The sequence below is a fragment of the Sapajus apella genome, unplaced genomic scaffold, assembly GCF_009761245.1.
Source record: "Sapajus apella isolate SASKATOON/1434 unplaced genomic scaffold, GSC_monkey_1.0 scaffold23, whole genome shotgun sequence".
Classification (NCBI taxonomy): domain Eukaryota; kingdom Metazoa; phylum Chordata; class Mammalia; order Primates; family Cebidae; genus Sapajus; species Sapajus apella.
The window spans coordinates 16,147,255-16,170,559 of NW_022436963.1; the positions used below are offsets into that span (position 1 = coordinate 16,147,255).

At 40.1% G+C, this 23,305-nt stretch overlaps 1 long non-coding RNA gene across 1 annotated transcript; it reads left to right on the forward strand.

The window, feature by feature from the left end:
* Nucleotides 1-11,283: 11,283 nt before the first annotated feature.
* On the forward strand, nucleotides 11,284-18,585 carry LOC116559482. Its single transcript, XR_004272473.1, has 2 exons — nucleotides 11,284-15,034; nucleotides 15,111-18,585. It is a non-coding gene; the product is annotated as an uncharacterized LOC116559482 (long non-coding RNA).
* The last annotated feature ends 4,720 nt before the right edge of the window (nucleotides 18,586-23,305 follow it).

Consider the following 23,305-nt stretch of genomic DNA (forward strand, 5'->3'; position numbering starts at 1 on the left):
GGGAATAAGAAAGACGGGAAGATTAAAGAAATCATAGAGTCACTGAGGCTGCCAGGGTTGGCAAAGTGATTCCAAACTCAGCAGCCTTGTGCTTTAAGCCCCTTTCAGAGACAGGCTACTGGCAAATCCAGGGCAGACCACCAAGCTATTTGCAGGGAAGTTTCAGAGCAAAGCAAGCCAAACTTAACTGCTTGAATTGTGACGCTCAAGTGGCATTGAAAAGGGGGCATTGAAAGGAGTCCTTAGGAGTTAGCAATGAATGGCTTTTAATTTAGGGAAGGTAAAAATGCACTGATACAGCTGGAAACACAATAGTAGTACATTTTCCTAAAATACAATTCACTTATGTCACTTTCTGAGTATGACAGAACAGGGACCAGCAGAGGGTTCTCAACATTTTTTCTTTTTCTTTTTATGTTTTTATATTTTAGATAGAGTCTTGCTCTGTCACCCAGGCTAGAGTGCAGTGGTACAATCACAGCTCACTGCAGCCCTGACCTCCTGGGCTCAAGCGATTCTCCCATCTCAGTCTCCCAAACAGCTAGGACCACAGCCATGTGCCACCATGCCTAGCTATTTTAATTTTATTTTTTGTAGAGACAAGGTCTCACTGTGTTGCCTAGCCTGGTCTCGTACTTCTGGGCTCAAGTGATTCTTCTGCCTTGGCCTCTCAAAATACTCAGATTATATTCGTAAGCCACCATGCCCAGCCTTTTTTTATTTTTAAAAATCTTCATCATTCTATAAAAAGTCCTTCCAAAACAAATCAACAAAAATCCCTCTTGCATTGCCTTATTATAAAGGCAACATATTTCCTTTAAAAAAATAGTTTACATGAGCCTATTTCCTTAATAAAGATGTTTTTGGGAACTTCATTGATAAGGAATTAAAACCTACTGACCTATTTATCCTGGAATCTCCTTCCCAGAAGCCCTTCCCAGCCATTACTAATATTAATATTATTAAACGTCAACATTTCAGAACAGTTTATTCTGGGTTGTCCGCGATGGAGAAAGGGGATGAGAACCATTTTCAAGGGCTTTTCTCGTGACATTTGCTCCTTTGCTTCTGGGGAGAACACGTCAGCTCCCTCCATACACAGCTGCACATGCGTCCACCCTGATTGCAGTGCCCCGGAAATACGTCCTCAGCCCTCAGAGGGACCATTAGTGTTATCTAAGAGCTGGCAAGGAGCTGCCAGTGGGCAACAGTTGGTAAATAGATTGGTTCCTTCCTGGTCCTCACAGCAAAGAAAAATAAGTGTTGACAGAAGAAACTGTAGGAAAATGAAAGGGATCAGGAAAAGGCCCCTAAACTTGGAAATAAGGCAGAAAGATTACTGTGAGCCTTGCAAAGTCATACTAACTATTCTAACAAGTCACATAAGGGTCATATGATGCTCTAGGCTGCGCTGTTCATTATGGTAGCCACTAGTCATGCATGGCTCTTTAAACCTGAATTAATTACAATTAAATAAAATTAATGCAATTCCTCAGTCACTCTAGCCACACATCAAGGGCTCAATGGTTACATGAAGCTAGTGGCTATCGTATTAGTAAGCACAGCTAGAGAACATTTCCATCAATGCATAAAGTTCTGTTGGACAGCTGCTCTAATGAGAGAAAAGTTTCCCTTAAAATTGACTGTTAATTAGAGTTCAGACTCTGTAAAGTTAGGCTAACCGGTAGAAGACTGTTAATTGCAAATGACTTTTATTCTCTAGAGATACAAATCATTTCTACCCAGAAGGAAAGATTACTTCTGGATAAATGGTTACTCTTTTTCATTTTTTGCCTTAAAGGAAATTTACCAGTTTTGTATCTAAATTTGCAATCTTGTTCCAGCATTTTCAACTGACTAAATATATATATATCAGTTTCTTATGTCATCCTTTGAAACACCTTTGTCATCCTGCTGTGTCCTCTGTTCCTTGCTACTGAGTTAAAGAAATCTGGCTGGGCACGGTGGCTCACGCCTGTAATTCCAGCACTTTGGGAGGCCAATGCGGGCAGATCACAAGGTCAAGAGATCAAGACCATCCTGGCCAACATGGTGAAATCCCATCTCTACTAAAAATACAAAAAAAATTGGCTGGGCGGGGTAGCATACGCCTGCAGTCCCAGCTGCTCGGGAGGCTGAGGCAGGAGAATTGTTTGAACCTGGGAGGCAGAGGTTGCAGTCAGCCAAGGTCACGCCACTGCACTCCAGCCTGACACCTGGCAACGGAACGAGACTCTGTCTCAAAAAAAAAAAAAGAAATCCTTGACATGTGCTCACCATATATGTGAGAGTATCATGTTTCTAACTTTTTAAAAATTAGACTCTGACAAAGTGATTGAACAGATGCACACAGTAGGAATTTGATTTCAATAGGGTCTAAATTAAATATTGGGCAGATTATTCTCTTAGCAAAATTTATGTAAGTGCTTCTTGGCTTTCCCAACAACTCAGCAGTGTGGCACAGAGATTGAGTCCAGACTTTGAAGAGCCATGTCAAGGTCCACAGAGGCTACTGCCAGGATGACACACAAGAAAGGAGTAGAAACGAACTAAAAGAGAAAGAGTGGGGAAGGGTGAAAACTTTTCTCTATTTTGTATAATATTATATAGCATCATTTTTTAAAAGTAATAAGCCCATAGAAATACATAAACTAAAAATAAAAGAAGAGTTGCATATACCGGGAGGCAATTTAGTATTGTGACTAAAAAGATTTTGACATCACAGGTAACAAGATTAAAGTCAACACTGTACCACTTACTAGCTGCGGGATCTTGGGTAAGTTATCTGATTTCTTTAAATCTCAGTTTCCTCATCTATAAAATAAAATTTGTAACAACTAGATTATAGAGCAGTTGTGATGGTAAAATTAGATCATGTCTGGCACATAGTAAGGACTCCATATATACTAGTTCTTCTTGTTATCACTTCAGGGGACCTCAAATTCCACAAAGTAATTCATTGAAAAGACAACATCTAACATCTCCCACCTGATCTTGAAAATTCATAAGAATTCTGCATTCTCCTCCATGCTTTATTTCATTTTAATTTGTACATAATTTCCTCCAAAATGTATCCAGTAAAGATGTGCCATATTTATATTGACTTTGCCTATTCTTGGTAAGCTCAGGGTATCATCAGAAGTACACATATTCTAGACGGGAATGTATGGCATATGTGATAGATATTAGGCTATGGGTTCAATTTTTCTGAAATGAAATTTAATTTAGTTGACTTTGAAGAATCAGGAGCATCAAATAAGATATACACACACTCACAGAAACACATACATACCACTACCACCACCACCACTACCCAAACAACGACCAAACACTCCCCCAAACTTACCAGAAATTGCCATTTTGGACAATTATTGTTGGTAAAAGAAAGAAGAGAAAGGATTTCAAGAGAAAGTGAAAGATGCTAGGATGGGAGCAGGGGAGCTGTTTTCTCTGCCTTCTAGTAGAATGCATAATTTAAAGCACTTTTCCTGTTAGTATATAGAGAATCCCAGAGAAGGGAACTTCATAAGCAAACGCCTCACCAAAGAACCCAAAATAGCCCTGAGAGGCTCCCTAGGAGAATCCCTCTCCCAGGCCCAGAACCCAAGGGACACATAACCAAGGTTCTGCTCCTTTGCCAATGGTAGTGTGGAGATAACATTATGTGTGTCTGTAGGTTCCTCAAGAAGTTAGGAGAGGAGGAGAAACAGGCAGATAGTAAATCTTTTAGTCCCATATAATTGTCACTGACTCCATTACTCAGAAAGAAGTTCAAGCTCAACAGTTCTGACAAGTCCCAGCTGGACTCTGGCATTCAAATGTCATAAGTGCTCTACCTTGTTGTCTCTGGACTCTGGCATTCAAATGATGTCATAAGTGCTCTCCATCTTTTGAGCAGACCCTCTTCCTGTCAGGGGAGGCTTGCGTTGGGCATAGCTACCACACAGAAAGAGCTTACCTGCTACCTGTGTCTATGCAGCCATATCCATCCACCAAAGGACACTGATTGGCTCACCTTGAAACACACCCCAAACAATGAGCCAATCACCACAATCAAGGAAATCAAATACTTTCATTGGCCAGTATGGGTCACATGACCACCCCTGGGGCCAATACTTGAAATCAAGCACCTCTGAACCAAAAGGACTGACCATGATTTCCAGAGTATGAAGGAGGAACTGTGCCTCTAAAAGATGCTGGGCAGTCAAAAACACATGGTTCCCAAGAGAATGGAAAAAACTATTACGTATGAATGTACATAGCAGCATTATTCACAGTGGCCAAAAGGTGAAACAGTGCAAAAGCCCATCAACTGATGAATAAATAAACAAATTATGACATATTTATACAATGGAATATTTTTCAACCATTAAAAGGAATGAAGTACTGAATCTACAACATGGATGAACCTTGAAAACATTATGCTATGTGAAAGAAGTCAGTCACAAAAGACTACATATAGTTTGCCCACTTATATAAAATGTTAGATTAGGCTAATCCATAGAGACAGGAAATAGATTGCAAGGGGCTGGGAGGAGAGAGAATGAAGAGTAATGGTTAAGGGGTATGGACTTGCTTTTTGGGATGATGAGAACGTTCTGGAATTTGAAAGTAGTGACAGTTGCACAATTTGGTGAATATCCTAAAAACCACTGAACTTATATTTAAAAGGGTGAATTTTATGGCACGTGAATGATATCTCAATAAAATAAAAACACCATTACTCCAACACTAACGTACGTCTTCACCAAGTGAAGTGGTAGGGCTGAATAGTGCTGGCGTTGCCACAAGATTGAATGAGAGCTAATGGTAAATTCATAGCAAATATTAAGTGAACGAATTTTTGCTAAAATAGTCCTCTTGTTCACATTTACCCAGTGCCCTTAAAGGATCCTTTCATATTACTTTTATTTTATTAGTCTCTATACTGTATTACTCAAAAGAGTATTACTATATTACTCAAGAGTCCTTCCTTCGGGACATAAAAAGGCTTTGGCTGTCAGTGCCCTTTAAATGGTTTCTGCTCCCTATAGCCCATTATTTTAAGAAACTTGTTCAGCCTCTACTTCCTGAGATTCTTCCCATACATTGCTTAGCATACTGCGTGGGAACATGGAAGGCCACAGTAAGTGTTAACTCCCAGTGCTATTATTACTGATCCAACTCTGGGGTTATCATAAAGAGGCTAATTCCTAAAATTGCTTAGGCTCCTTGGAGAAAAGCCAGTTGAGTCGGATCCCAGCAGTCAACAGAATGTTATCACTACCTCCTTAGTTGGTTCAAATGGTAACTTGTTAAACTGAGGTAAGGGTGTGGCTTAGGAAACATACAGGAGGTAGCGAGGCACCCAGAGACTAACAAACCCAAGTAGTCATGACTAACCCTTGGGCCGAAGATAAGGGAGGAAGCATTGTTACAGAATTTGAGGGAGAGAGGCAGAAATCCTCTGACTTATCTCTCTCCCACCCTTTGACTTCCTTGTCAGGGTCGTTTTCTAGCTGAACTCAACTTGAAGCTAGCTGGCCAAGTCGCTCCTGGGATGTGGTCTACAGGTGTCAGTCTCCTAGGGCAAGAGATAGGTGAACCATTACTCCAGGGGATGAGACAGAGAGAGAATAACTATGTTTTAAAAATCTGGAGTCCAATATATGGTTAACTGTCTATTCACTCCTGATGGTTGAAATTCTCTTTATATAGGAGGCCTGTCACAGTTCTGAGTTCTGGCAACATCCTTCCCTTCATTAGTAAATGCTGCCATTAAAACAGCAACCTAAGCAAGTCACAGGATAGGCAAAGGCAACTTGAGCTACTTAATTGTAAAGCTCCAGCTTTTTGAAAAGCATTAAAGTCTGTTTCTCATAGAAGGCAAATTAGTTCATTTCAAATGTGCTCTGTGAATATCAACAGACCACCCAAATGTTTACATATTTTAGACCGTCCTCCTAGTGGGTTTCAAAAAAATAATTTAGAACTCAGTTTGTTTGAGAGAAAAGGGGGGCATTCATGCATATAAATTGTCTGCATTAAGGGCCAGTTTCATATTAAAACAACATTAATTATTCATTTAGTGAAGGAGAAAAATTTGCCTATCATAGAAAAACCCCTAGGGTGGTATTGTTTTCCACAAACCTGATTCTAAGACCAATAACGTCCCAAATATCCCTCTTATTCAACCTCTTTCCCTATAAATGAGAAAAGGCTATGGAAAGAAAAACAACTGAGCACTTTATTGTTACACCATGTCTTGGAGGTTGATATATTCAAGTTCTCTCAAACCCGAATGTCAGATCCAGAATTTCAGAGCTGAAGGATTGTGCATGGAAAAAAAAAATCCCTTGCCTCTGGCTCTTTAATAAAGTCAAAACTTTGGAAAAAGTCAGCAGGGTCTGTTTCGGGGCTGGGATTTTGGGGCTTGGCAGAAGAGGACCCCCTGAGGAGGTGTCTAACACCTGGCTGAGTTTCCAAGTCCCCCTTCCCCACTCCCCAGGGACTTTCTGGAAACAGAACAATCATTGTCCAAACTCAACTCACAGTAGTCCACCAAGAGAAAAGTCTCTTGTTCTGCCAACTGGAATGCTTTAGATTTTCAACAGCAGATTGAGGGCATGTCCTAGGGATGTGAGGAAGAAGAGTTTCCAAAGAATACATTTTTATTTGCTAGAAAATAACAACCTTGTTCATTTAATCATAACAAAGTCAGGGATCTGAATCTTTCTACTCTACTGAAAAAAACCTGCCCTTGCCACTTCCCTCAAAATACTATGGAATCATAGAATGGTCTCAAAGAAGTTTCATTGTTGTTCTGGTTTTGATGAACTGGAAAGTTTGATGTGTAGCCTATTTTCACAAATCGTGTGTGTAAACTTGACATTGCTAAGGGTGCAGGGTTGTTAAAATTTTGAGAATGGCACCTATCTACCTGGAGTCACCAAAGAAGCCTTGGGGAGGTCCAACAACCTACAAAGACCCTCCTGACACTTGTTGGCATGGGCTAACACTTGACTTTTAGAGGTTGTTTATTTGCATCTTTCAATTTTGTTTTTTAAGAAACTCATATTCAAATGCAAACACCACTAATAAAGCATACTTTTGGAACTGTTGGGATCCTCAGCAGCTTGGGGAAAGGGAGTAGAGGGCAGTAGAGTGACATGGCTTGAAAAGAGGGTATTGAAAGAGTGCTAAAAATACTTTTATCTGCTTTATAATTTTTCTGAAGATTTATCACTGTAGCCCTAATTTTTTTTCAAAAGAGAGGGGCTTAAGATTAGACAATCCCACTTATTAGCTGTGTAGCCTTTGTCAAGTTGCTTAAACTTCCTAAACCTCAGTTTTGCCATCAGTAAAATGGGACAATAATGCATTATTAATTTTGTGAAGATGACATGAGATAATTTATAGAAAGTTACTAACATGGTGCTTAGGACATGGTAGTTGTTCAGTAAATGTAATATGGTGATGATGATGATGATGATGATTCCATCTGCTCTCTACGAATAGATAAACAAGGAAGAACATTTAAATGTGTACAGAGAAGGGGAAAAATAAGGAAGAAGCAGATGGCTGAAACATTTCAATGGCAGCTGGCTTTCTGTTTCACTACTTCTGTCCCTTGCTGGGAATAGTGAAGCTTAATAAAGGAACCCTCATTGCTTTCTGTACAGCTGATTGGATTTGGAGGAGAGAGGGAAACACAGGGGAAACCATAAATAGATGCAGCTGTCTGAGTCCTCAGGTCTGTCTTTGGGAGAATATTTATCTAGCTCCAAGGAAACAGTTTTATTTGGCAAAGTATGATTTTAAAAATTTCTTCTATCTGAATGCTAACATTTCCTCTCTCCAACTAACCGCTTTGTAACTTTACTAATGTGGCCTTGTAGACAGCCTTTTCTATAGCTACTAGTCTATATAAAATTTAACTTGCTTGACAGGGACCTATCTCAGAACACATGCATCATGTAGTGATGTAATGAGAGAGAAGTTGAGAAGATCGTGGAAAACAGAACAAAAATACTATTAATAGATTGGGGTCAAATTGAGGCATGTGGGTTTGATGATAATCCTAATTTCCTCACCAGCAGGGTTTGCAATGGAAGGAAACTTGTGTGGATAGGGTTTAGGCCTCCACTATTTTTAAGTGATGAAAATAATTTCTCAAGCACAGAGCTGTGAAAATTATGTATTTTTAATTATTATTATTTTTCAATGTTTATCTAATGGTTGATTTTCTGGTGGCATGTTTGGCATCTTTAAAGAGAAAACTTGTTTCATTAAATCAGTAATATATGTTTACCATGGGCACGTGTGCGATCATCTAGGGAGAAAAGAAGGAGAGAGGAGAAACTGGTATAGGACTGAGCTCTGAGGTTCACCAAACTGTCACCTCTGCAATTACCAATGGGGCACTAGGATTTTCCAGCTTTTCCGCCATTTTCATTCAGTCATTTTATAGCTATAGGAACAAGCCCATCTCTCAAGCTTGATGCAGCACTTTATCAGTTGGGCCCTAACGCAACACTCTGGGTCCACCATGTCTCAGAGAAGGCCTGAAATGGACTCTAAAGACTTCAACTACAAGGTGTGATGCTGGACCACAGGCTGCCTCATATCTGTCTATCTGTGAATGTTGTTTCAAGATCCACTTTACGGTTTCCTCGCCACCCAAATCGAGATCAAAGTATCCTTGTCTCTTCTTTCTCTTATATTTTTCCAGACATGTTAGAAATCCTTTCAGGCTTATCTAGGATTCCAGTGTACGTGGACCTTCAGGGCTACCAATTGCCACATGCATATGTCCCAGGAATGGAAATTCCTACAGACACTCTATACAAACACTAGTGACTTTCAGGCCAACAACCCCACTTGCTTGCTGCTATTGTTAGTGTTACTCTCCATCCTTCCTCCCAGTTCTGGTAATATGAATCCAAAACCAAGTAAAATGTCTTCTTAGAAAAAGTTCGAGGTTGCTTTTAGATAGGGAGACTAATTTACTCCTATTGTCTCAGCATTATTTCTTTTTAGCATTTGCATTATTTTTTTGATACCTAATAGGTGTACATATTTGGGTGATACATGTGATATTTTGGCACATTCATGTAATGTGTAAATATTGCATCAGGGTAATTGGGATGTCTGCCACTTTCCACTTCATGGCAGTCTCCAGGTTAGATCTAAAATTCTGGGTCTCAAAGCAAGGGTAGGCGTCCTTTAGGGAGACAAGAAGGTAGAAGGGCTATAACACAAGTATTAAGTATCCCAACGACTGAGTTTAGTTGTCTGCTACCTCCCAAGTATCTGGAACAGTATTCTACACATAGTAAGTATTCAATAAATATTTCTCAAATGAATGATTGAGTTTCCACCAAAGGGCACAACAGCCTATGTAAATGCAGGTCACTTGGTTCACATTAAGTCCCCTTCCCTGATAGCCTCTTCTTCAGATGTAAGAGAAATTATTCAGCTGCTTCTCACAGAGGCCTCTGCAGAAATTATGACATGATTTTTAAATTTCCAGTTGTCCAGTGGCCACCCCCTCCATGCTAAGCCCTGGGAGTCAAGAGTCTTTATCTCCTACAAGCCCTATTCGACAAGCCAGGCCTTGGTGTCTGCGAACCCCTCATGAAGTGCAGACAAACAAAAGGGAGATGTGAAACTCCGGAGGCAGGCTTATCTCTCAGGGCTCTGCCATCTCCTTGCATGTCATGGATTCTGTTCCTTGTCTCTAAGGCACCTGCTTAAGTTCTTGCTAAAGTAGGCTAAAGCCCCATGGAGTGGCAGGTCACAGGGAAGAGAAAAGGGAAGGACAAGCTATTGTTCAAGAAGCTCTCTTGAAAGCGGGATCTTAGGGGTTGCACTGGGGGTGTCAGAAGGGTGGGTAGAATGCCTCCTGCCCTTTTCCTTTCCTTACTCTAAATGTAGTGTTTGCTATTATAGAAATTTTGCAAATACTATAAAACAGAAGAATCTAAAATTATCTTCATTCCAACATTGAAAGAGCAGTTCTTAAATATTAGAATTGATACTTTAATGCTTAGAGGCATACATACGCCCACAGACACATAAAACAGAATGACCCCTGTAGCCTACTTTTCTACATAATCAAGTATTAGGAATATTTTGCATGTCATTAACTATGAGTCAACCAACTCAATTTAAATAGCTATGTTTTATTTGAAAACTGGTTTAAACAATTATCAGGATATACTTACCTCTAAATAGTTTATTGTTTTGGGGGGAAAATTCTTATGAGGTGGCTTTGGTGTGAGTTTAAGGTTTAAGTCTTACCTTTTGGCATTTTCAGGCTGCATAACTTTGAGCAAGGGACTTAAGTATGTTGCCTCATCAGTTAAAAGAAGATGATGATAATACCTACCTCGTATGTCTCTTGCAAGGATCCAGTGACATGTTTTGTGGGAAATACTTGGCATGACACCTAGCACAAAGCCCTCTATATGCATTAGCTATGATTATTAGTAAAAAAAAAAAAAGTACAATACAGAGAAATATAAAATTTAAAAAACACCTACAATTTTCCCAGCCAGAGATGACTGATGTTAATTGTGTCATATTATGCTTGTGCTCTCGAAACCAATATATTGCAGGTATGTTTTCACCCCAAGTAACAGTGCCCTATAGTCTCTATCATTGTTTAAAGATAACTGTATAGTATTCCACTGATGCAAATATGCCAGGATATATTATTGACAAAGAAGAAAACACAGTTACGTCCAATAGAGCACACGTCCTGGGTTATAAGCCTGACCAAATCCTCGTTGTGTACATTTCATAACACCAGCTAAGAATAATCTTGCTGCAAACTCAAGCTCTGCAGAGTCAGGAAGGACCTGAGAGCTGTGTCCCAATTTCCAAATCGGAGCTGACCTTGATTGTTCCAGGACATCACCCTTCACCTGCATACTCTGCAACTGGCACTCAGAAGAATTAAAATGGGAAACAGTCAAGTTGCCCTGGTTGCTCCTGCTGACTCAGCAAGCAAGGGACTTCCCCAGAGAGCTCATGGTGGTTTGGCAGCCTGGGGCTCAGACTCTGCTGAGGTTCCAGCCTCCTGGGGGCCAGATGAGGGGCGGGCTTATTTACACTGCATCCCAGACCAAACAGCTCAGGAAACCATAACTTTAATTTTGCCCGGCTGCCTTAAAGAAGAATTTGATTATACCACACAAGAAAGAAGTTTCTTTTTCTCATTCTTTGTTTCTCTCTCCTTCCTTTCTTCCTTTGACTTTTTTTTCTTTTCCTCATTCTCTCTCCCCTTCCTTGTTGTTTTTTTACCCCTTCCTCTTCTTCTCTTTCTCTCACTTTCTTTTCCTCTTTTATTCCTTGTACCTTCTATAACAAAGAATTTTGGGGAAAAGTTCTAAAAAGAGAGAAATTCTTTATTTTTAGAGCCAGATTTTTTTTTTTTTTTTTTGCCAAAGATCTATTTGCAGCTGAAAAAACTAGTGAAATAAATAGGCCAAAGGCCTCTTTCTTATTCAGACAAAATGTCCATGGAAAGTACTAAAAAGGTTAAATCTCATGGTGACCTTAGAGGTTATATTCTTGGAAAAAGAAGATTGGAGTTGGTTTTCTACCCCTGCCTTGACCAGGCCTCCTTCCAGCACTCTGACACAGACCCTCCAGTTGAGGAGCCCTTTCCCTCAATCAAAGGAAACAGAGTGGAATTCAAGAGAAGGGCCGCCCAACTCACAGCTCTATGTCAATCTGATAAATATCAGCTCTACATTCTCTTCCAAGGCATTGATCAACATACTGCATGGGATGAACACCTGTGGCCATTGGATTAGAGCCCTCAGTTCAATCCCTATCTATTTATTGGAAAGGCAATAGAGGGTAGTGTATTTAAACACACGAATCCTAACTTTTTTATTTACATGTTTTTGGTCTTCAAGAATATGACTCAACCTCCCCAAGCCTCCATTTATCTATCTATAAAGGTGGGAGTAACAACGGCACCCATCTGGCAAGGTGGTGTATTTAAAAGGCTTAGTGCAGTACCTGGCTCAGGCAGTTTGCAGTCATCGGTAGCAATTATTAATAATTCAGTTAGCTGTGAAGCCAGCTCATCAAATTATCATCTAGCCCACGCTTTCTACAAGGAAAAACACACATCTGTTTATCAAATGCTCCTGTAGGACTTAAAGTGCATGCTGTCTGGAATATTTTATTGATGTATCAAAAATAAACTATTTAAAGAGGAAATAAAGTTATCCCAGGGTGACTTGAACTTCTACACACTCCCAGCTGTCTCTGGCTGAACTCTTTTTCCTAAATGTTCATAAAATGTATATAATAATCAAATTCTGAATGCTAGATGCATTGCCTTCTAGTTTTTAGAATCCACATTTTTCTCATTTTTGAAAACTGGAATAACATATTCCTGTCTCCAATTCCCTGGCCTTGCTCCCAGTCTCTGATTTATCTAAGATTGCTGACAGTGGTTTTGTAATCACATCTGCAAGTTCTTTCTGTATTCTAGAATGTAATCCAACTTGAACTCATTAAATATCTAGTTCCCCTTTTATTATCTCTTGTGCTATCTTGAGCTTTAATTCTCTCTTTAAAAACATTTTTTATAAAAATATGTATATATATAAAAGTAATACCTATTCATGGCTAAAAATTTCAGATATATGGTTAAACAAAATGAAGAGGTCGAAAATCATCAGTAGTCGTAGCTTGCTGAGATAACAGTGCTTCCTGATTTGAGATAAAGGCTTCAAGTATTTTTCTTTGTAGATATAGATACACAGGCTGTTGCATAAATAAAGCATGAACATATTTCCATATAATTAGTTCTTTTTTTCTATAACCATATTTTTAATGTTAGCATACAATTTCAGTGTAGTAATGTGAGATAATTTTTACTGAGCTCAGCCCTTTGGTTGAGCATTTTGGCTTTTTGGCTATGAGCTGTATTATTAGTGTTACAGTCACTACTTTGATAAAAGAAGTAGGCATTCAGTAAATAGTTGTTGATATTCTTAAGTAAGGAGGCTCCAGGGACATGAGAATGTAGACTTCACAAGCAGAGACTCTGTGCCCTGATGCCTCTTGTTCTCATGCTAGATGGCTGACCTCAGACAAGTCACTCCACTCTTCAGGGACACAGTTTTCCTTTTGAGAATTCTCTCCTGTTAAGGGGTGGAGGTGACAGACAGTGGCCTCCAGAATGGGCTCTTGTAAAAGTAAAGTGCAACACTGAATATAGATACCTATAACACAGTGCTTGGCTCTTAGAAAGGACCCGATAAATGATAGCTGTTGTTACTAATATTATTTTTGTTATAACATCTTATATGGTTCAAGGTCTATGTAGTTTTAAAATAAAGATGTTGTTAGAAGTCAATGAGTCCCTTAATTCAGAGATTTATATTTCAAGCTCAACGCAAAGTACGTGGAATCTAATAGCACATAGTAAAAAATATTAATATGAAGACTCATGCAGAGGCACTCATATAATATGTATAACTAGCTCTGCTATAACAAGATAAATGCATTCCTAAAAACCATCATGCTATGCAAAACAGTACAATAAATACCACAGTTCTCATGGGAGATGGGATGTGGCAGTGATTCTCAACCACTCACAATCCTCCATGATTTTCTCCCTCTCCCAGGCTGTATTTGGCAATGTCTGTAATCATTTTGGGTTGTTACACTGGGGAGTAGCAGAATCAGGGCTACTGGCATGTAGCAGGTAGATGCCAGGCCAGGTGGTTGCCAAATATCCTACAGTGCCCGAGACAGCCCCACCCCACTCCCTCAGCAAAGAATTATCCAGCCCAAAGTATCAGCATTGCTGAGGTTGAGAAACCCTAGGTTTGAGGTCACAAAGCCCAAAAAAATTGTCAATGACACATTAATAAACAAAACTAACAGGAATCAACAACAACAAAAAAAGTGGTAGCACAGTTTACCCATGTTACATGGTTAAGAGATGCATAGATACAGTAAGTATTACACTTCTCCTTATAAAAGACCTGGCATCTGCCTGTGAAAGTGAAGGTGAGAAGGGTTGCTGCTTTTGAGCTACTGTGAAGTGGTGGGAGGGGGTTATCCAGAATCAGAGAGAAAGTTGCAGCACTGGGTGTGGGCTGAGGTGGATTGCAGATGGTGGAGGTGTATGCATGTTGTGTATTCCTATCAGGTGCAGTTCAGCTGAGTGCAGTTTCCTGCATTAATCTCGTGTTCCTGGTGGTTGAAATTGTGTGTAAACAAATCTAGTTATGTTCAAATGGTTCCCTAATATATCAATGCCATTGGAACAAATTCATGATTTCAAAAGAAGACTTATAGCAGAACTAACTTTACATACTTAATTGCACTAAATGGACTTGACTAAAACTATAATTTACAGCACCAGTGATTCTTAAAAGTATGGCAGACATTATTACCAAAGAGACTTTTAACCCATAGAAATTACCAAACAGAAATGTTTTAGGAAAATGAGTAGGACCGTGTTTACACAAACTCTTTCACATGCCACTGTCACAAGATTTTTCCATGACCTGACAAGTGGCCCATACTATTTATAACAAAGTCTGCTAAAAATCTTTTATAATGCTCAACTAGTTAAGGGTAAAATTATATGATATGTAACATTTGCTTCAAAAAAATCCAGGTTTGGACAGTATATGAGAGGTGCTAACAGGAAACAAGATGGGCCATGAGTTGAATGAAATTAGGAAATTAAAACATGGGGCTTGGTTATCATCTTCTTTCTACTTATGTATAATAAAGATAAAAGGAAGAGTAGTCCACTTAAAAATCGTGTACAAGCAGTGAATTTGCAAGCAGGTTCATATAAATACTGATTTAAAAATAAAGACGCCATTTTTGAACATAGGGTTTGTGTGTCGCCACCATAATGAAATATCATGCTAAAAACATGGGCTGTCCTGCAAGTATTTAAATCATGCTTACTTTCTTCAGGTTCTAAAGGATGGAATATGCTGAGTAGAGCATGATGGTTAGCAAAGACAGTTGTCAAAAAGAAAAAATTAACATTCAAGTCATGGTCAGTGACAAGACAAAATACTTAAGCGGAGTTTCACTGAGCTGAGAATATAAGAAGCCCTAAGAGGGGAGGTGAGACTGAGTCAGGATGTATGTTGATTCTCTCCATGGGAAACTTGACTAAGCAGAGAATCCTGTAGTTATGAGCATGGGTAAGCGTTAGAGCTTGACCTTGCTGGGGAGGCCTGGTTTCATTAAGTGGCCTTGGGCACTAATCTATTCACTATGAGAAATTTTGTTTCCCTTCGGGTTTGTAAAAACTGGATTCTCCTTGTAATGAAAAAAAGTGCAATGTAAAGAGACAACAAAATGTATGCTTGTGATAATAAAGGCATAAATTGGAATAGACTCATGAAAACTTAGTGAATTTGAGTCACTCTGTAGAGGATCTGATGAAAACTAGAAATACTCTCTCCAGAAAAAATATGTATGTGAATTCACAAAAAGTTTGCCTATGAATTCACAGACCCCTTAGTATCCATTCAGGACACTCGTTTGAGAACTGGAATTAGAAGCTGTGATTGGTCCAATCCAAAAGCCAAAGTTGCAGTGCAGGGGAAACAGGTTACATGTGCAGCTGTTGCTTCTGATGTATTTCTCCAGCCTGAACTATGTCTTCCACTCTCTGAATTCTGCTCCATTCTTTAAAGCCCCCCTGCTTTGGGGATGCCTTCTTTAGCCTATGCCATCTACAGAAGTTTTTCCTCTGAACTCATAGTAACTTTCAGTGTTGCTATTTTGGTCCTTAAGCACGCATTCTCTTTGAATGCTTATCTCTGGATGCCTGCGTGTGTGTGTGTGTGTGTGTGTGTGTGTGTGTGTGTGTGTGTGTGTGTGTGTTGCCTGTCTAACTTGACTGCAAGCAACTTGAGAGCAAGACCATTTATCATACTTCCTGGTGTATCTCGCCAGTATCATGTAGAGAACTAACAGATGGACAGACATGTGGTTGTAAAGTAGGTTCCCGTAAGATATGAAATGAATTGATGAATCTTCTACTCCTTTCCTTACTCCTTCCCCGAGCACTTTAAGCTTATGCTCTCTATCGCTTTTGTCTGGAGTACCTTTCTCTACCAGAAATGGGTAGGAAACTCCCATGGGAGTCCTGGGGATGAAAGCTAGAGCTCTCAGGGAAGTCCTCTGTCTTCCACTTTCTTCTTCTCTCTGCCTCCGCCCTGCTCCCCGGTTCCATCCCATCAGCCTCTGGAAGACCTCTGTCAGGTACCTATGTGCAGCACATCACATGGCAATGATTCCCTATGACACTGCTAGAATACATAAGGTGCATTGAGTATGGGGTGCACAGATGAACGGATTTACCGGCTTATTTATTTTAAATGTGCGTTTGTAGCATTGTAACCATATATCCTGCTCATAATTTCCCAGAGAATATTGATTCACATGAGTCTAAATTTAAAAATGAGAGAATAGATTAAAGAAAAATAGTAAGTAAATAATAGTTAACTTGCTGTGGTTTTATAGCAGAATTTGTGCAGATGGGGTGAATATTCATGTTTTTTCAGCACCAGGCTGGCCATTAACAGGCAGATGTGTTGTTAACATACATGTCTTTATGTCCTTCTCCCTTCCTAGGAAGCAGCTGGCAGGGACAGGGTATGAACCAGCCCTGTAACTCCTAGCACTGGTGCTCATTAATGATTGGCTGAATTGAGTCATACTCTACTGAATTTTAAAATTATGTCTCAGCATTAGCTTTGCCCTTCTCAAAGCACTGTTTTGTCTATTCCCCGGAACAGAGGGAAAGCAGGAAGATGGAAAGGAAAATCGCAGCTCTGCGTCTCTTCAACAGATCTCCAAGTGGTTCAGACAGACCACTACAGAAGCCTATCCTAATTAAATCCCACTGGATGCCCTTGTTTGGTTATGTTTCTTACTTATTTTTCTATCCAGCTGTAAAGCCTACTTATGAATGTGTAAAGAGATTTCTTTGACTTTAATACAATTAGCCAACGACTCTCAGAGCCTCTTTGAGGACAGATTTCACCCACCCAAGCATTTGCTAATGTCAGAGAACAATGATGATTACCTAGCTAATGGTGGAGGGGCAGGGGTTACCGAAAAAAAGCAAAACATCAAACTTGTACACAGGGAAACTTAGCCAACTAACACCTGCCAGAAAAGACTAGAGGGTGGGGCTGGAGTGAGCAGGTTCCCCGGGCTTTTCCCTAGGGAGGCTGCTGAAACTTCCCAACTCTGAAGGTCTTTGTGTGAGAGGTGAGGGGTGGGTGTGAGTGAGTGAGTCCTGCCTGGGAGGCGAACAAAGAAAGGAAAAGGGAAAGGCAAGGGTGCTTCCACTTCTCAAGGTAACATACTTGAATGACTCCAACATTGAAAATCAGCCCTAATCACTGGTGATTCATTTTGAACAAATCACAAAGGGCCTTTCCCCGCCCCCAGCTCTGTTTCCGTTTTAGGGATTTCCCAGGCTAAAAGGGCAGCCCAGTTTGAGTCACTGGTTTTAAGAAACCAAGAAATGATAAAGTGAAACAGATCAACTGCACTCCTGAGGGTTGTTAACCCTGTGTTTACAAAAATTATTTAAAAAATCATTTATCTACAATCAAATCTGAATTCCTGTAAGTCCATGTACTAAGGTGTCCCTGCCTTCTTTTTTGCACTGCACCTTTTTTGCACTGCACAAGTTTGAATAGTCAGAGGCTCCACCTAGAAAAAGTGACAAGTTGAAATTATAACCAATTCTGTCTGTTACTTGTTACTGAGTATAATAAAGATCAGTTGTCCTTTATGGGGTATGGTTAGGTGTCTTTAATAGAGAGATTTCACTAGCGCATCAATGTAATTTCACCTTTGTTTGACTAAAAAATTACAACGACCATTTTTGAGTGCCTAATATAACCTAGGCACTTAACATATATCATTTCCTTTATTTCTTACAAGAATCCAATGAACTAAGTAACACTTCCTTGCTGAAAAACTAAGACCTAGTTAATAAGTGGCAGAGCCAAGATATGAACCTCAAGTTTTACCTGTTGCAAGCTATGTGTCTTTCCATTCCCCTTATTGCATTTCTAGAAACTTGACAGAAAAGACTAAGGAAAAGCAAGAAGGAGTGGGACTCAGCACAGCCGTCAAGGCAAACATGGCTTAACACACATATCTGTAACATATGACTCATCTTTTGCTATGAGATAACTGACAAAACTCATGTCTGAATTCACACGTGCCGGTCAGTCTCCAAGAGTCAACTTGGGCATGAGCCCCAGTGTCCCCTATGTGTTCCCCAGTCAGACACCCTCCACCCACACTCGCATCACTGTATTTATATTTATCATCTTGTTAATAGTTGGGAAGAGGGGAAGCAGCCATTTGTGGGCCATGTTTTTTCCACAATTTAATTCCTAGTATTTGTGAGCACCAAGAGTGCAATGCTCAGCAATCGCTCATGAGGATCTGAGGTTCTGAAAAGAAAGTCTCATCATCGTGGGTTCTCTTTTGTCATTTCCAATTCCAGGAGTTTCTCCTCTCACTGTGAAACAACTGAACAGCCAGAGTCAGCATGGATAGAGAGAGGAAAAAGAAGAGCTGACAGGCTCAAAAGCAGGCAGAAGATTAGCATGGGAGGGGAAAGACGAGTCTTCCACAAGGGACCATTTTAAACATTCCTGCCATTGTGTTGCTTTATTTTCTAAGCATCAGTTTCAGTGCTTAATGATAATCTACGGGAGTCATCTTTCCAGAAGCAACCTCCTTATTCATGGACTGTCTGAAATTGATTGCTCAGTTTAGCCGTGATAAAAATAAAGTACAAGTGCTTCATGTTCCATAATTACCAGAAAGGAAAATAGCTTGGAGTTCTGAGGGCCAAGTCAGGTCCTGATGATGTCGCCTAACAAGTCCAAATCACATTTATTACTGATTGCCCCTTGGAGAGCCAGTTCCAGGAGAAACTTTTAACTTTCTAATATGCTGCCACACGTGAACTTCTTAGCTCCGTCTATTCCCAGGCCAAATACCGGGGCTAATGACTGCCCTTCGGTGATGTTGTCCAGACCCTCTTCAGCACACTCTCACACTCTGCAGCACTCTTGGAGGCTGGTGGAAAACTGGAGCTGGGCTGGCTTAGAAAAACAATGAATTTGCCGCCTCCTTAAAGATCCCATCGCCTCAGCATACTCTCTCTGGGAGGTTTCACATTCTTGGCATCTGCCAATTCCCCAGGCTTAGTATTGACCCTATGGTTTACATATGAGTGGAATTGAATTGAGCTAGAAAGGACACATATTGTCATCATTTCCATTTACAGATGGCGAAATCAAAATCCTTAGGTTAAAGTCATTTGCCTGGTGTCACAAACGTAATTGAACATAACTGGTCAGGCTGGCAGCAGATGGATTTCAAGGCTTAAGTAAGGAGTATTATAGTGGTCACTGGAAATACATTTTGAAGACATGGATAAGATTGGATGCTAGGTACCTAATGTATCAGGAGCCTCAAAAGATAAGGGATAGAGTGGCAAGAGGGATGGTAATGTGAAGGAGCTGTGGATAGGACCTCTTAGAGCCATAGGCTATCAATGACCAAGGAAGTGAAGTCTGTCTTTGCCAAGCTCAGTTGAATGTGAGCTTTTAAGAGTGTGGCTCAAGTCATCACTAACTCTGGGAAGGCTGGAGAAAAGATATTAAATTCCTCTTTGCCCGACTCTTTGCATTTCTAGATAATCAGATCATCTAGATCAACGTTTCCAACAGTGGCACTATTGATATTTGGGACTGAGTAATTTGTTGGGGGACGGTGGCGTCTTGTGCACGGTAGGATGTTGAACAGCATCCCTGGACTCTACTTGCTACGTCCTTGCACTGTACTCCATACTCTCAATTATGACAATCAGAAATGTCTCCAGATATTACCAAGTGTCTTCTGGCAGCAAAATGCCCCCAGTTGAAAATGATGGCTCTAGATAAAGGCCTTAGTAGAGTGGTAGGCGTGCAGCAAATGCTTAATAAGTCTTTTTATTTTTCATTTTCATTTTTGCTCTTCCTTTCCCAGATGGTTTCATCCCTTTCCAGATAAATCTTACGTCCTTTGTTTCATCAGTTGCATTCAAAACAACCTCTGCAGAAGAAACCTGACAAGTGCATTTACATTGAGGGTGTTTTTATTTTAATATGGGAACATTACCCTAAGCCATGGACACCATCTCTAATGAGTTTGGTTTAGACACCAGTGACCTGGGTGAGGCATGTATTATAGACACGTTTCCTTCCTAACCTCTAGGAAGACAGTCTATGCAAATGGTTTGTATGCTGCCCACTTTTAAGACATAAATGAGTCTTTCCCAACGTATATTAAGATGTGAGCGTTATGTACTAAAAGAGTTTTGTCGTTAAATAAATTTGAGAAAGTCTGCGTTAATCAAAATTAAACAAGTCTCTCTACTTCTCACGTTCTTCTCAGAACCTTTGAGATGCTAACATACCCCATGAATATTCATGAAGGGATACGGTTTGTAGCTTTTTACAAACTTATTTTCACAGGCAAAGGTCAACTACTGTCTGTGGGCCAAATCTAATTTTGTCTGCTTTTATAAACAGAATTTTGCTGGAACACAACCACGTCCGCTGATTTATGTATTGTCTATGGTTCTTTCAAGCTATTAATATAATAGTAAGTTGAGTGATTGTTACAAAAACCCCACAAAGCTTAAAGTCTTCATTACTTGGCTTTTAAAAGAAGAAATTTGTCAATGCTGTTAGAGGCAGAGTATTCCATTGAATACATACTAGGACACACAAATTTAGAGAACCTCAATACTGGAAAAGATTTTAAAGGTCATCTAGACCTCTGTGACTGTGTGACTTCACAATGAACATGTATGTTAGGGTTTGACTGTGTCCCCACTCAAATTTATCTTGAATTGTTGACCCCATAATTCCCATGTATTGTGGGCAAGAAGCCAGTAGGAGATAATTGAATCATGGGACAGTTTCCCCCATAGTGTTTTCATGGTAGTAAATAAATCTCCCAAGAGCTGACGTTTTTATAAGGGAAACCCCTTTCGATTGGTTCTCATTTTCTCTTGTTTGCTGCCGTGTAAGATGTGCCTTTTGCCTTCTGCCATGATTGTGAGGTCCACCTCCCATCCTCGTGGAACTGTGAGTCCACTAAACTTTTTCTCCTTTATAAATTACCCAGTCTCAGGTATGTCTTTATCAGCAGCATGAAAACGGACTAATACAGTGTCCTTAAGAATCACCTGGGGAGCTTATTACAAATGCAGATTCCTGGGATCCTGTCCTGACCTGCTGACTCAGAATGTCTAGTGCAAAAGCCCAGGAACTGGTATTTAACCAAATCACCCACCCATTCATATGCACAGCTAAAGTGGTTACGCCTAATCTAATCCAACTACTAACCCTGTACCTCAACTTCTCAGGTATCCTCAGCATGATAGTTCAGTTTCCCTCTTAATACCTCTAATGGTGGAAAACTCACTACTTACCAAACAGCCCCTTCTAATCTTACTCTACAATAATTACCAGAAAGTTATAATGTCGAACACAAATACGTCCTCTAAAAATGTCCGCACATTGGCTTTTATTTTCCTCTACTCCCACCTCTTGCCAGCTATGAAGTATATTTAAACAGGAAGGTAGAGGACAAAGTTACTTAAACATCTACAAAGGAAGTCTTTTCTGGCTCTTTCAGACAGAGCTAAGTTGTCCTGCCCTGTACTTTCAAAGTGCACTGGAGGTTCTTCTGTTTGTACATTCTCCACATTTCTGCTAGTTAGTGTGGTGGTAGAAAGTACAGGCATCTGACAAAGATAAACTTGAGGCTCCATCCTAGCCAGCTGCTTCCTGGTTCTGGGCCCTTGGGTAGGTTATTTTACCTGATGCCTCCATTTTCTTATCTTGAAAAAAGGTGTGATGTTAACACCTACCTAGAGATACGAGTTCTGAGGCTTAAATAAAATTCTCAGGTACAGGGCTTAGCACAGAGCCTGGTTCACAGAAGTGCTCAGTGGGTGTCAGCAAGGAAGAGGATTTTGGTGATTTGCCCCCTAAGTGGTGGTAAACTTCTCCAGGGAAGGGGCCATCTAAAAGTTACCTTCCTTTGGATCCCCAGTGCCTGTTATACAATAAATGCCTAAGAAGAAAAGATTTATTAAGGAATCATTAAAGACTCAAAGAGGGCAGATAAAACAGTGGTCAGGAGCAAGGGGAAGGAAGATCATTTGCCTAATTTCAAATCCCTTTACCACCTGTTGCTTCCTGTGTGGTCTTGAGGGAAGAGTTTGGCTTCTCTAAGTTTTAGTCTACTCCTGAGCAAATGCAGCCCCTCCTAGGATGGTTGTGAATATTAAATAAGAAAATTCAGGTAAAACAGCACATTTAAAAAAAGTCCAGTGAAGGCCATTGTTATAATGATTATGAAGACTACTATTTATTATTAATAGTATTTTTCACAGCAGGATCTACTGGTAGCTGGGATAAGAGGCCTGCCTGGAAAAGATATTTTTCTTTGCTCATGGAGGGGAGAAGTCTTATCTCTGTTTTTTCCTACTTCCTGTCCTTAGAGTCCCTTGGGAGATACATAAGCAAGGGAGCAGCTTGAAATGTGAGACTAGGCTATTGGACCCCCATGCAAAGCACCCTGAAGTTATACACACAGAAAATTTGGTGGCCACATCAATCTGTACACAGTGAACATTTCTCTCAGTGCCATAAACCAGATACCCTTCTACCCCCAGCTGTTTGTAGCAGACTTCATTAAACTCCTACAAAAGGAAACGATAGTACTCGAAGGAGATAGAGGAATGTCTTGTGTCCAAACCAAATAGAGGAGAAACCATAAATATGAGGGCTCCGAGACATCAACATTTATATTCAGAAGGCTCTTCCTACTACTAAACCGGGCTCCTTAATCCCTCGGAGATTTGCCCTTGATCTTCTTCCTCTGATTTGCTTATGGCCAAACCTGAGCACCTGGGGCTTCTACAGAGGTTAGATAAGTTCAATGTTGAATGCCTTACTCTCTGCTCTATGAGCTGAACACTATTCTAGGCCCTGGGAGTAAAAGGTAGACATGCACAATTTTTGACCTTATGGAGCTCATAGTTCAGTAGGGGAGATAGAAATCAACCAAAGAATCACAAGAATGAATGCAAAATTACAGTTAACAGTGCAATGAAGCAAAGACCCAGGAGTGCCTTGAGATCATGTCATAAGTTATTTGTCTACAGGGAAAGCACGAAATTCTTCTATCAAGACCTGATAAAATCATTGGGATC